At 48.6% G+C, this 12038-nt stretch overlaps 1 pseudogene; it reads right to left on the reverse strand.

The window, feature by feature from the left end:
- The window catches only part of LOC135534851 (dihydropyrimidinase-related protein 1-like), a 15295-nt pseudogene extending 3278 nt beyond the window's left edge, over positions 1-12017 (reverse strand).
- Between the last annotated feature and the right edge of the window lie 21 nt (positions 12018-12038).

Below are 12038 nucleotides of genomic sequence, written 5' to 3' on the forward strand. Positions count from 1 at the left end.
ACATAACGTAGCAGAAAGAAACGTCTGAAACTACATCCTGTATGGCTCTTGAAGAGAAGAAAAAACAGTCGGGGGAGGTTCTCTTCTGCACTGCTCAACCAATCCAATATAAGTGGAGGAGGAGTTCATTCAAATGGATTGTCTCCTTGTTAACATTCCAAAGCTGGAAGTTCCGTTTCCCATGACAACCAGAACATCTGTTGGGGACTCAGCAGAGACTAGCAGGACACAAATAACCACTATTTCACCCCATGAAGCTAGCCCAATGGTTAATATATTTCACATTTCTTGGCCATGTTCTGTTATAATCTCCACCCGGCACAGCCAGAAGAGGACTGGCCACCCCTCATAGCCTGGTTCCTCTCTAGGTTTATAATCTCCACCAGGCACAGCCAGAAGAGGACTGGCCACCCCTCATAGCCTGGTTCCTCTCCAGGTTTCTTCCTAGGTTCTGGCCTTTCTAGGGAGTTTTTCAGAGCCACCGTGCTTCTACACCTGCATTGCTTGCTGTTTGGGGTTTTAGGCTGGGTTTCTGTACAGCATCAACTGATGTACGAAGGGCTTTATAAATACATTTGATTTGATTTGATATTTATATTATTTAATTTCAAGGAGATTTGTATATCAGTCAGTCTCAATTCTCCACTAAAGGGAGGCGAACTTCCTGATTTGGCCTCGTTTTAGATTGGGTCATTAAAAAGTGCTAGTGACCATGACTGAATTCAAACTTGAGTTGGTTTCGGGGTGTCATTTTGGGTGATGTGTTTTCGCATGTGGAAAGAGACAAATTCCTTCCCAAATTAGATTCAGCAGGCTGGTGTGCAACCATGGAAAAGTTGGTTTAACTTTGGATTGCCTATCTCTGGGGTTAGTTAGGGACCGTCAATCAATTACACAATGCAAATGAGACAATATTTTCATGTTGCACAGCTTTTAGTTTTCTCATGCTTTCAATATTTGTATTTGAAGTTTTACAATTTATAGTTAGAATTAGGTTTTTTAAATCATTGAAATTTGGAGCTATTGGAAATTTAACATATTGACCCATGTACATTGTGTAATTTACCTGATGGTCCCTAACTAGCCACATAGAGATATCCAAAATCAAATCAAATTTACCACAGGCATTACAATCAGGTCCCGTGCAGCTGAGCTGCTTGGACAGGATTGAAATAAAGCCAACCTAATGACAACTGTTGGACAACCCAAGGACCCAACTGTTGGACAACCCAAGGACCCAACTGTTGGACAACCCAAGGACTCAACTGTTGGACAACCCAAGGACAACTGTTGGACAGCCCAAGGACAACTGTTGGACAAACCCAAGGACCCCTGTTGGACAACCCAAGGACAACTGTTGGAAGGACCCAACTGTTGGACAACCCAAGGACCCAACTGTTGGACAACCCAAGGATCCCAACTGTTGGACAACCCAAGGACCCAACTGTTGGACAAGGACCCAAGGACCCAAGGACTCTGTTGGACAAGGACAACTGTTGGACAACCAAGGACCCAACTGTTGGACAACCCAAGGACAGCTGTTGGACAACCCAAGGACAACTGTTGGACAACCCAAGGACCCAACTGTTGGACAACCCAAGGACAACTGTTGGACAACCCAAGGACCCAACTGTTGGACAACCCAAGAACAACTGTTGGACAACCCAATGACAACTGTTGGACAACCCAAGGACTCAACTGTTGGACAACCCAAGGACTGGACAACCCAAGAACAACTGTTGGACAACTGTTGGACAACCCAAGGACTCAACTGTTGGACAACCCAAGGACCCAACTGTTGGACAACCCAAGGACAACTGTTGGACAAGCCAAGGACACAACTGTTAGGACAACTGTTGGACCAAGGACAACTGTTGGACAACCCAAGGACAACTGTTGGACAACCAAGGACAACTGGACACAACTGTTGGACAACCCAAGGACACAACTGTTGGACAACCCAAGGACAACTGTTGGACAACCCAAGGACAACTGTTGGACAACCCAAGGACGCAACTGTTGGACAACCCAAGGACTCAACTGTTGGACAACCCAAGGACCCAACTGTTGGACAACCCAATGACAACTGTTGGACAACCCAAGGACAACTGTTGGACAACCCAAGGACCCAACTGTTGGACAACCTAAGGACCCAACTGTTGGACAACCCAAGGACCCAACTGTTGGACAACCCAAGGACAACTGTTGGACAACCCAAGGACTCAACTGTTGGACAACCCAGGACAACATTTGGACAACCCAATGACAACTGTTGTTGGACAACTGTTGGACAACCCAAGGACCCAACTGTTGGACAACCCAAGGACCCAACTGTTGGACAACCCAAGGACCCAACTGTTGGACAACCCAAGGACAACTGTTGGACAACCCAAGGACCCAACTGTTGGACAACCCAAGGACAACTGTTGGACAACACAAGGACCCAACTGTTGGACAACCCAAGGACAACTGTTGGACAACACAAGGACCCAACTGTTGGACTACCCAAGGACACAACTGTTGGACAACCCAAGGACCCAAGTGTTGGACAACCCAAGGACAACTGTTGGACAACCCAAGGACCCAACTGTTGGACAACCCAAGGACAACTGTTGGACAACCCAAGGACTCAACTGTTGGACAACCCAAGGACCCAACTGTTGGACAACCCAAGGACCCAACTGTTGGACAACCCAAGGACCCAACTGTTGGACAACCCAAGGACAACTGTTGGACAACCCAAGGACCCAACTGTTGGACAACCCAAGGACCCAACTGTTGGACAACCCAAGGACAACTATTGGACAACCCAAGGACAACTGTTGGACAACCCAAGGACCCAACTGTTGGACAACCCAAGGACAACTATTGGACAACCCAAGGACAACTATTGGACAACCCAAGGTTGTTGTGTATCCTTAATTCTGTTAACCTACCATTTTTCCTACTGTATCATCTCTCTGTTTTGGACGAGACTAACTTTATGAATAGAATTGTTCTATTTTACACTTTATAGTCAATTTTGGCTGTAGACTAAATATTTCTGACACATTGATGCCACATAGTTGTTCTTTAATGTTGTCTGTCAAACTCGCCCAATTAGTAGCTAATACCAAAACAAGTTCTGATCGGGGTGGGGCCACTTCCTGGTTTGTGTTGCATTGTGGGATCTGTAGTTACCTTGCTCCTGGTCGTGATGCGTTGGTAGGCGTAGTCTGGGAAGGCTTGGCGGGGAATGAAGCGTCCTGAACCCTGCTGGACGCGGAGCCCCTCCCCCTCCTCATAGACCACCCTCCCCTGGGTCACCACGACGACAGGACCCCCCGACACACCATCCCCTCAAAGATGTTATACTCCAGAGCCTGGTGGGAGGGGGAGGAGGGGGAGGGAGGGGATGGATAGAGGGAGGGCAGGGAGGGAGGGTAGGGAGGGAGGGAGGGAGGGAGGGAGGGAGGGAGGGAGGGAGGGAGGGAGGGAGGGAGGGAGGGAGGGAGGGAGGGAGGGAGGGAGGGAGGGATGGATAGAGGGAGGGGGCAGGGAGGGAGGGTAGGGAGGGAGGGAGGGAGGGAGGGAGGGAGGGAGGAGGGGGAGGGAGGGAGGGAGGGAGGGAGGGAGGGAGGGAGGGAGGGAGGGAGGGAGGGAGGGAGGGTAGTGAGGGAAGGAGAGTGTGAGGGTGTGAGAGAGAGAGGGAGAGAGGGAGGGGAGAGGGAGGAAATGAGGGATGGATAAAGGGAGGGTAGGGAGGTAGAGAGGGGGGGAGAGGGAGGGTAGAGAGGGGAGAGAGGGAGGGGGAGAGGGAGGGAGAGAGGGACAGAGGGAGAGAGAGGGAGGGAGGGTAGGGGAGGGAGGGAGATAAAGGGTAGAAAGTAGAAGAGGATTCAGTTTTATTTTGTTGTAATTTGGAGGTAAAGGTTTGATCATGTCTTGGTTTCAGTTCCTCCCTCCCTCCCCCCCTCCCCTCCCTCCTCCTCCCACCCTCCCTCCTCCCTCCACCCTCCTCTTTCCTCACCGACTGTTGCAGTTTGGAGGTGATTGTTTTGGTCCTGTCTGGGTCCCAGATAACGATGTCAGCGTCCAGAACCCACAGCGATCGTCCCTTCCCGGGGGATACAGGTTGAAGATCTTAGCAGCGTTGGTGCTGGTCACCGCCACAAACTGGTTCTCATCCATCTTACCCGTGGCCTGAGAGAAGAGAGGAAGAGGACAAGAAGAGAGAGGAGGACGAGAGAGAGAGGAGGAGGAGGAGAGAGGAAGAGGACAAGAGAGAGAGGAGGAAGAGGGAGACAGAGGAGGAGGAGAAGAAGAGAGGAAGAGGACAAGAAGAGGAGGAAGAGGAGGAGGAGGGAGAGAACAGGAGGAAGAGGAGGAGGAGGAGGAGGAGAGAGAGAAGGAAGAGGGGAGAGAAGACACACTTTTAGACCAGGGTCCAGGCACACAAACACACACACACACACACACACACACACAAACACAAACACACACACACACACACACACACACACACACACACACACACACACACACACACACACACACACACACAAACACACACACACACACACACACACACACACACACACACACACACACACACACCACAGCCTTGTCCCAGGCAGAAGCCCATCCTCTCCTCGATACCGTTGGTTCCTTCGGGGGATCCGGGTGAAGTCATCTTTCCCTATGGCCTTCTGGGACGTGCTGTAGGCACAATGGGCACTGCCAACCACCTGCAGGTCCCCGCTGTCACAAAACATCAACACAACGTTAGAACAATGTAGAACAAGGGAGAGAGAGAGAAGCGACAGAGGAAGAGCGACAGAAGACGATGGAGAGAGAGAGCGGGGGAGGAGAGATGGGGAGGATGGGAGAGAGAGAGACAGAGAGAGACGATGGAGAGAGAGAGAGAGAGCGGGGAGGAGTGATGGGGAGGATGGGAGAGAGAGGGAACAGAGACAGAGAGAGAGATGGGGAGAGATTGAGTTGGCGGGGAGAGAGAGAGGTGGAGAGAGAAAAACGGGACGGAAAGAGATAATTATCGCACATAGAGTATGTTTTAATATACCACTGTGCAGCATATCATTATAATACACATGTCAGAGAACATTAGGTAGAGAGAGAGGGGAAGAGAGGGAGAAAGATAGAGAAGAAGAGAGCGGTGAAAGGAGGTAGAGAGAGAGACAGGAAGAGGATAAACTGTGTGTTTAAAATTATACTTTTATTGTTCTCCTTTGTCTCCCTTAGAACCTAATACTACATGTCTGTTCAGCAGAACCTCAAAGAGAACCACACCATCATACTATCATGGTGACAGCTAGATCCGCCTGGAACGGAGGGAGGGAGGGAGGGAGGGAGGGAGGGAGGGAGGGAGGGAGGGAGGGAGGGAGAGGGAGGGAGGGAGGGAGGGAGGGAGAGGGAGAAAGACAGGGAGGGAGGGAGGGGAGGGAGGGAAGAAGATGTAGGGAGGAGGGAGAAAGACAAGGAAGGAAGGAAGGAAGGAAGGAAGGAAGGAAGGAAGGAAGGAAGGAAGGAAGGAAGGAAGGAAGGAAGGGAGGGAGGGGGAGAGGGAGAGGAGGAGGGAGTCCGTGTGTGTGTGTGTGTGTGTGTGTGTGTGTGTGTGTGTGTGTGTGTGTGTGTGTGTGTGTGTGTGTGTGTGTGTGTGTGTGTGTGTGCGTGCCTGTGTGTGTGTGTCCGTGTGTGTTGTCCCACCAGGCCAGCAGGTCTTGGAGTGTTCTGGGGTGGTGGGGGTCGGGGGCTGACGGCGGTGATGTCACGTGGCGGCGGCCTTGGCCCAGTTCTTGCTCCAATAGTGCGATCCGTCTGTGGCCAGGCTGGCTGTGATGGGCTCCCCAAACACAACGGAACCTGGTGGGAGGAGCCAACAACAGAACAGTGAACACACCGCAGCTGTATTCGCTAGAAAACAGAGGACAAAAAAAATGAAATGGATTTGTTCAAAAAGAAACTCCCTCCCTCCCTCTCTCTCCCTTCCTCCCTCCCCCTCTCTCTCTCCCTCCCTCCCCCTCCCTCTCCCTCCCTCCCTCCCTCCCTCCCTCTCCCTCTCTCCCTTCTCCCTCCCTCTCCCTCCCTCCCTCCCTCTCTTCCTCCCTCCCTCTCCTCTCTCCCTTCCTCCCTCCCCCTCTCTCCTTCCTCCCTCCCTCTCCCTACCTCCCTCCCTCCCTCCTCGCTCCCTCTTCTTGTCTCCCTCCCTCTTCTTGTCTCCCTCCCTCTCCCTCCCTCCTCCCTCTCCCTCTCTCCCCCCTCCCTCTCTCTCCCCCCTCCCTCCCTCTCCCCCTCCCTCCCTCCCTCTCTCTCCCTCCCTCTCCCCCTCCCTCCCTCCCTCCCTCTTCTTGTCTCCCTCCCTCTCTCCCTCTCCTCCTCCCTCCCTCCCTCCCTCCCTTGTCTCCCTCCCTCCCTCTCTCTCCCTCTCCCTCCCTCCCTTCCTCTTCTTGTCTCCCTCCCTCCTCTTCTTGTCTCCCTCCCTCCCTCTTCTTGTCTCCCTCCCTCGCTGTCTTTCTCCTCCCTCCTTCTGTTGCCAAAGAGTTTCAGTTGCAAAACATTTTGCTAAAGCTGAGATTGACTTTGAATCTGGCCTGAGTGGCAAGCAAGCAAGCAAGCAAGCAAGCAAGCAAACAAGCAAGCAGGCAGGCAGGCAGACAGACAGACAGACAGACAGACAGACAGACAGACAGACAGACAGACAGACAGACAGACAAACAGACCTCTCCTCCTGGCCTGAGTAATGTTGTCGGCAGCAGTCTTGCTCATCACCTTGGTGATGTAGACGGGACAGTTGACTCTGTTGCCGATGGTGATGGCACGGAACACTGCCTCCGACTCCAGCTGTACCGCAACACAACACACGTTAAGAGATGGACACACACACACGTATGAACACACACACACACACACACACACACACACACACACACACACACACATATGAACACACACACACACACATATATGAACACACACACACACATATATGAACACACACACATAAGAACACATACAGTCACACTCAAATCACCTCTTCAGGGTGACTCAGGGGGTGTCCCTCAGGTCCAGTGATTCCCAGGCTGAGGACCTTATGCTGTTCCTGGAACAGAATAAAGATCATCACCATCATCATCATCACCACCATCATCATCACTACTAACACCATCATCATCATCACCATCATCATCATCACCATCATCATCATCACCATCATCATCACTACTAACACCATCATCATCATCATCATCACCACCATCATCATCATCATCATCACCACCATCATCATCATCATCATCATCACCATCATCATCATCATCATCATCATCATCACTACTAACACCATCATCACCATCACCATCATCATCATCATCACCATCATCATCATCATCATCACCATCACCACCATTTTCACCATCATCATCACCACTATCATCATCATCATCATTGGACTGGGTTATTGGGGTTATAATGGGATTATGACTGGGTTATAATAGTTATGACTGTGGGGTTATAATGGGATTATGACTGGGTTATAATGGGGTTATGACTGTAGGACTGGGTTATAATGGGGTTATGACTGGGTTATAATGGGGTTATGATGACTCAGGTTATAATGGGGTTATGACTGGGTTATAATGGGGTTATGATGACTGGGTTATAATGGGAGGTTATGACTGGGTTATAATGGGGTTATGACTGGGTTATAATGGGGTTATGACTGGGTTATAATGGGGTTATGACTGTAGGACTGGGTTATAATGGGGTTATGACTGGGTTATAATGGGGTTATGATAGGACTGGGTTATAATGGGGTTATGACTGGGTTATAATGGGGTTATGACTGTAGGACTGGATTATAATGGGGTTATGACTGGGTTATAATGGGGGGTTATGGCTGTAGGACTGGGTTATAATGGGGTTATGACTGGGTTATAATGGGGTTATGACTGTAGGACTGGAGTTATAATGGGAGTTATGACTGGGTTATAATGGGGTTATGGGATATAATGGGGTTATGAGGACTGGAGTTATAATGGGGTTATGACTGGTTATAATGGGGTTATGACTGTAGGACTGGGTTATAATGGGGTTATGACTGGGTTATAATGGGGTTGTGACTGGGATATGTGGGGTTATAATGTTATGACTGGGTTATAATGGGGTTATGACTGGGTTATAATGGGGTTATGACTGTAGGACTGGGTTATAATGGGGTTATGACTGGGATATAATGGGGTTATGATGACTGGGTTATAATGGGGTTATGACTAGGACTGGTTATAATGGGATTATGACTGGGTTATAATGGGGTTATGACTGTAGGACTGGGTTATAATGGGGTTATGACTGGGTTAGAATGGGGTTATGACTGTAGGACTGTGTTATAATGGGATTATGACTGGGTTATAATGGGGTTATGACTGTAGGACTGGGTTATAATGGGGTTATGACTGGGTTATAATGGGGTTATGACTGGGTTAGAATGGGGTTATGACTGTAGGACTGGGTTATAATGGGATTATGACTGGGTTATAATGGGGTTATGACTGGGTTATAATGGGGTTATGACTGTAGGACTGGGTTATAATGGGGTTATGACTCGGGTTATAATGGGGTTATGACTGGGTTATAATGGGGGTTATGACTGGGTTATAATGGGGTTATGACTGGGTTATAATGGGTTATGACTGGGTTATAATGGGGTTATGACTGGGTTATAATGGGGTTATGACTGGGTTATAATGGGGTTATGACTGGGTTATAATGGGGTTATGACTGTAGGACTGGGTTATAATGGGGTTATGACTGGGTTATAATGGGGTTATGACTGTAGGACTGGGTTATAATGGGGTTATGACTGGGTTATAATGGGGTTATGACTGGGACTGGGTTATAATGGGGTTATGACTGGGTTATAATGGGGTTATGACTGGGTTATAATGGGGTTATGACTGGGTTATAATGGGGTTATGACTGGGTTATAATGGGGTTATGACTGGGTTATAATGGGGTTATGACTTAGGACTGGGTTATAATGGGGTTATGACTGGGTTATAATGGGGTTATGACTGGGTTATAATGGGGTTATGACTGGGTTATAATGGGGTTATGACTGGGTTATAATGGGGTTATGACTGGGTTATAATGGGGGTTATGACTGGGTTATAATGGGGTTATGACTGGGTTATAATGGGGTTATGACTGGGTTATAATGGGGTTATGACTGTAGGACTGGGTTATAATGGGGTTATGACTGGGTTATAATGGGGTTATGACTGGGTTATAATGGGGTTATGACTGGGTTATAATGGGGTTATGACTGTAGGACTGGGTTATAATGGGGTTATGACTGGGTTATAATGGGGTTATGACTGTAGGACTGGGTTATAATGGGGTTATGACTGGGTTATAATGGGGTTATGACTGTAGGACTGGGTTATAATGGGGTTATGACTGGGTTATAATGGGGTTATGACTGGGTTATAATGGGGTTATGACTGTAGGACTGGGTTATAATGGGGTTATGACTGGGTTATAATGGGGTTATGACTGTAGGACTGGGTTATAATGGGGTTATGACTGGGTTATAATGGGGTTATGACTGGGTTATAATGGGGTTATGACTGGGTTATAATGGGGTTATGACTGGGTTATAATGGGGTTATGACTGTAGGACTGGGTTATAATGGGGTTATGACTGGGTTATAATGGGGTTATGACTGGGTTATAATGGGGTTATGACTGGGTTATAATGGGGTTATGACTGTAGGACTGGGTTATAATGGGGTTATGACTGGGTTATAATGGGGTTATGACTGTAGGACTGGGTTATAATGGGGTTATGACTGGGTTATAATGGGGTTATGACTGGGTTATAATGGGGTTATGACTGTAGGACTGGGTTATAATGGGGTTATGACTGGGTTATAATGGGGTTATGACTGGGTTATAATGGGGTTATGACTGGGTTATAATGGGGTTATGACTGGGTTATAATGGGGTTATGACTGGGTTATAATGGGGTTATGACTGGGTTATAATGGGGTTATGACTGTAGGACTGGGTTATAATGGGGTTATGACTGGGTTATAATGGGGTTATGACTGGGTTATAATGGGGTTATGACTGGGATATAATGGGGTTATGACTGTAGGACTGGGTTATAATGGGGTTATGACTGGGTTATAATGGGGTTATGACTGTAGGACTGGGTTTTAATGGGGTTATGACTGGGTTATAATGGGGTTATGGCTGTAGGACTGGGTTATAATGGGGTTATGACTGTAGGACTGGGTTATAATGGGGTTATGACTGGGTTATAATGGGGTTATGACTGGGTTATAATGGGACTATGACTGGGCTATAATGGGGTTATGACTGGGTTGTAATGGTTGGTCATGACTGGGTTATAATGGGGTTATGACTGGGTTATAATGGGGTTATGACTGGGTTATAATGGGGTTATGACTGTAGGACTGGATACCTGAGCAACGAGGTCTCCGTTCTCAGCATGCAACATCACCACAGCCCCCAACTCCTTCAGGAAGGAGAATACCTCATACAACTATTAGAGGAGAGAGAGAGAGAGAGAGAGAGAGAGAGAGAGAGAGAGAGAGAGAGAGAGAGAGGGAGAGAGAGAGAGATAGAAGATGAAGGGGAGAGGAGAGCAAATAGAGTGAGAGGGGGGAGAATGGAGAGAGGCAGGGAGCGGAGGAGAGAGAGAAGAAGGAGAGAGAGAGAAGAGAGCAGAAGACAGAAAGGTAGAGAGAGAATAGGGATGGAAAGAGATAATGATGATTACTGCACATAGAGTATAAATATTTCCATTTACCATTGTGCAGCATATCATTATAATACACATGTCAATATGATGTTAAACCAACCTGAGAGTCAGTCATCTGAAACGAATCCTTATAGGACATATACACCTGGAATGAGTTGATCCCTGAGAGAGAGAGAGAGAGGGAGGGGGGATGGAGGATGGAGGGGTGGAGAGAGAGAGAGAGGAGAGAGAGAGAGAGAGAGAGAGAGAGAGCGAGAGAGAGAGGGGATGGAGGGATGGAGAGAGAGAGAGATAGAGATGGATGGAGGGAGAGAGAGAGAGAGAGAGAGTGAGAGAGAGAGAGAGAGAGAGAGACAGGGATGGAGGGAGAGAGAGAGAGAGAGAGAGACAGAGCGAGAGAGCGAGAGAGAGAGAGAGAGGGGGGGATGGAGTTATGGGGAGAGAGGAGTGTGTGTGAGATAGATAGATAGATAGATAGATAGATAGATAGATAGATAGATAGATAGATAGATAGATAGATAGATAGATTCTGTCAGACCTGGGCCCTGACAGTAAATCTCAGTAAGACCAAAATAATGGTGTTTCCAAAACAGGTCCAGTCTGCCAGGATCACAAATACAAATTCCATCTAGACAGTGTTGCCTAGAGAACACAAACAACTATACATACCCACCAACTAACCAAATAGGCGACCAGTAAACCAATCAACTGCTGAATCAATCGATCAGGCGATCAATACCTTTCTCCTGCACCAGAACCTCCAGCTCATCCTTGACCCCCGGGTGCCAGTGCGGCAGGTCGACGTGCAGCGAGTAGTCACAGCAACACTTCCTGTCAGCTGACTCCTGCCAGCGCTCAAACGCTTCCAGCAGGCTGTCACCCGGCTGAGGAGTCACATAGGTCAACTGGGGAGAGGGTCAGGGGTCAGATGTTAAAGGTTAGAGTTTCAACTTTATCCCAGAGGGCAGCAGGGGCGCTCATTAGACATAAATATAATGTGGGAATGTGTGTGTGTGGCGTGTGTTTGTGTGTGTATTAGTGTGTGTGTTTGATTATAAGCGTGTGTGTACATGTGTATGTGCGTGTGTACGTGCGCGCGTGTGTGTGTGTGTGTGTGTGTGTGTGTGTGTGTGTGTGTGTGTGTGTGTGTGTGTGTGTGTGTGTGTGTGTGTGTGTGTGTGTGTGTCCACTCACTGATCATGGTGGTGCCCCCGGCCGCGCGGCTCTGCAGCAATACGTGTAAACTGAACGGGCA

The sequence above is a fragment of the Oncorhynchus masou genome, unplaced genomic scaffold (genome assembly GCF_036934945.1).
Source record: "Oncorhynchus masou masou isolate Uvic2021 unplaced genomic scaffold, UVic_Omas_1.1 unplaced_scaffold_4014, whole genome shotgun sequence".
NCBI lineage: Eukaryota > Metazoa > Chordata > Actinopteri > Salmoniformes > Salmonidae > Oncorhynchus > Oncorhynchus masou.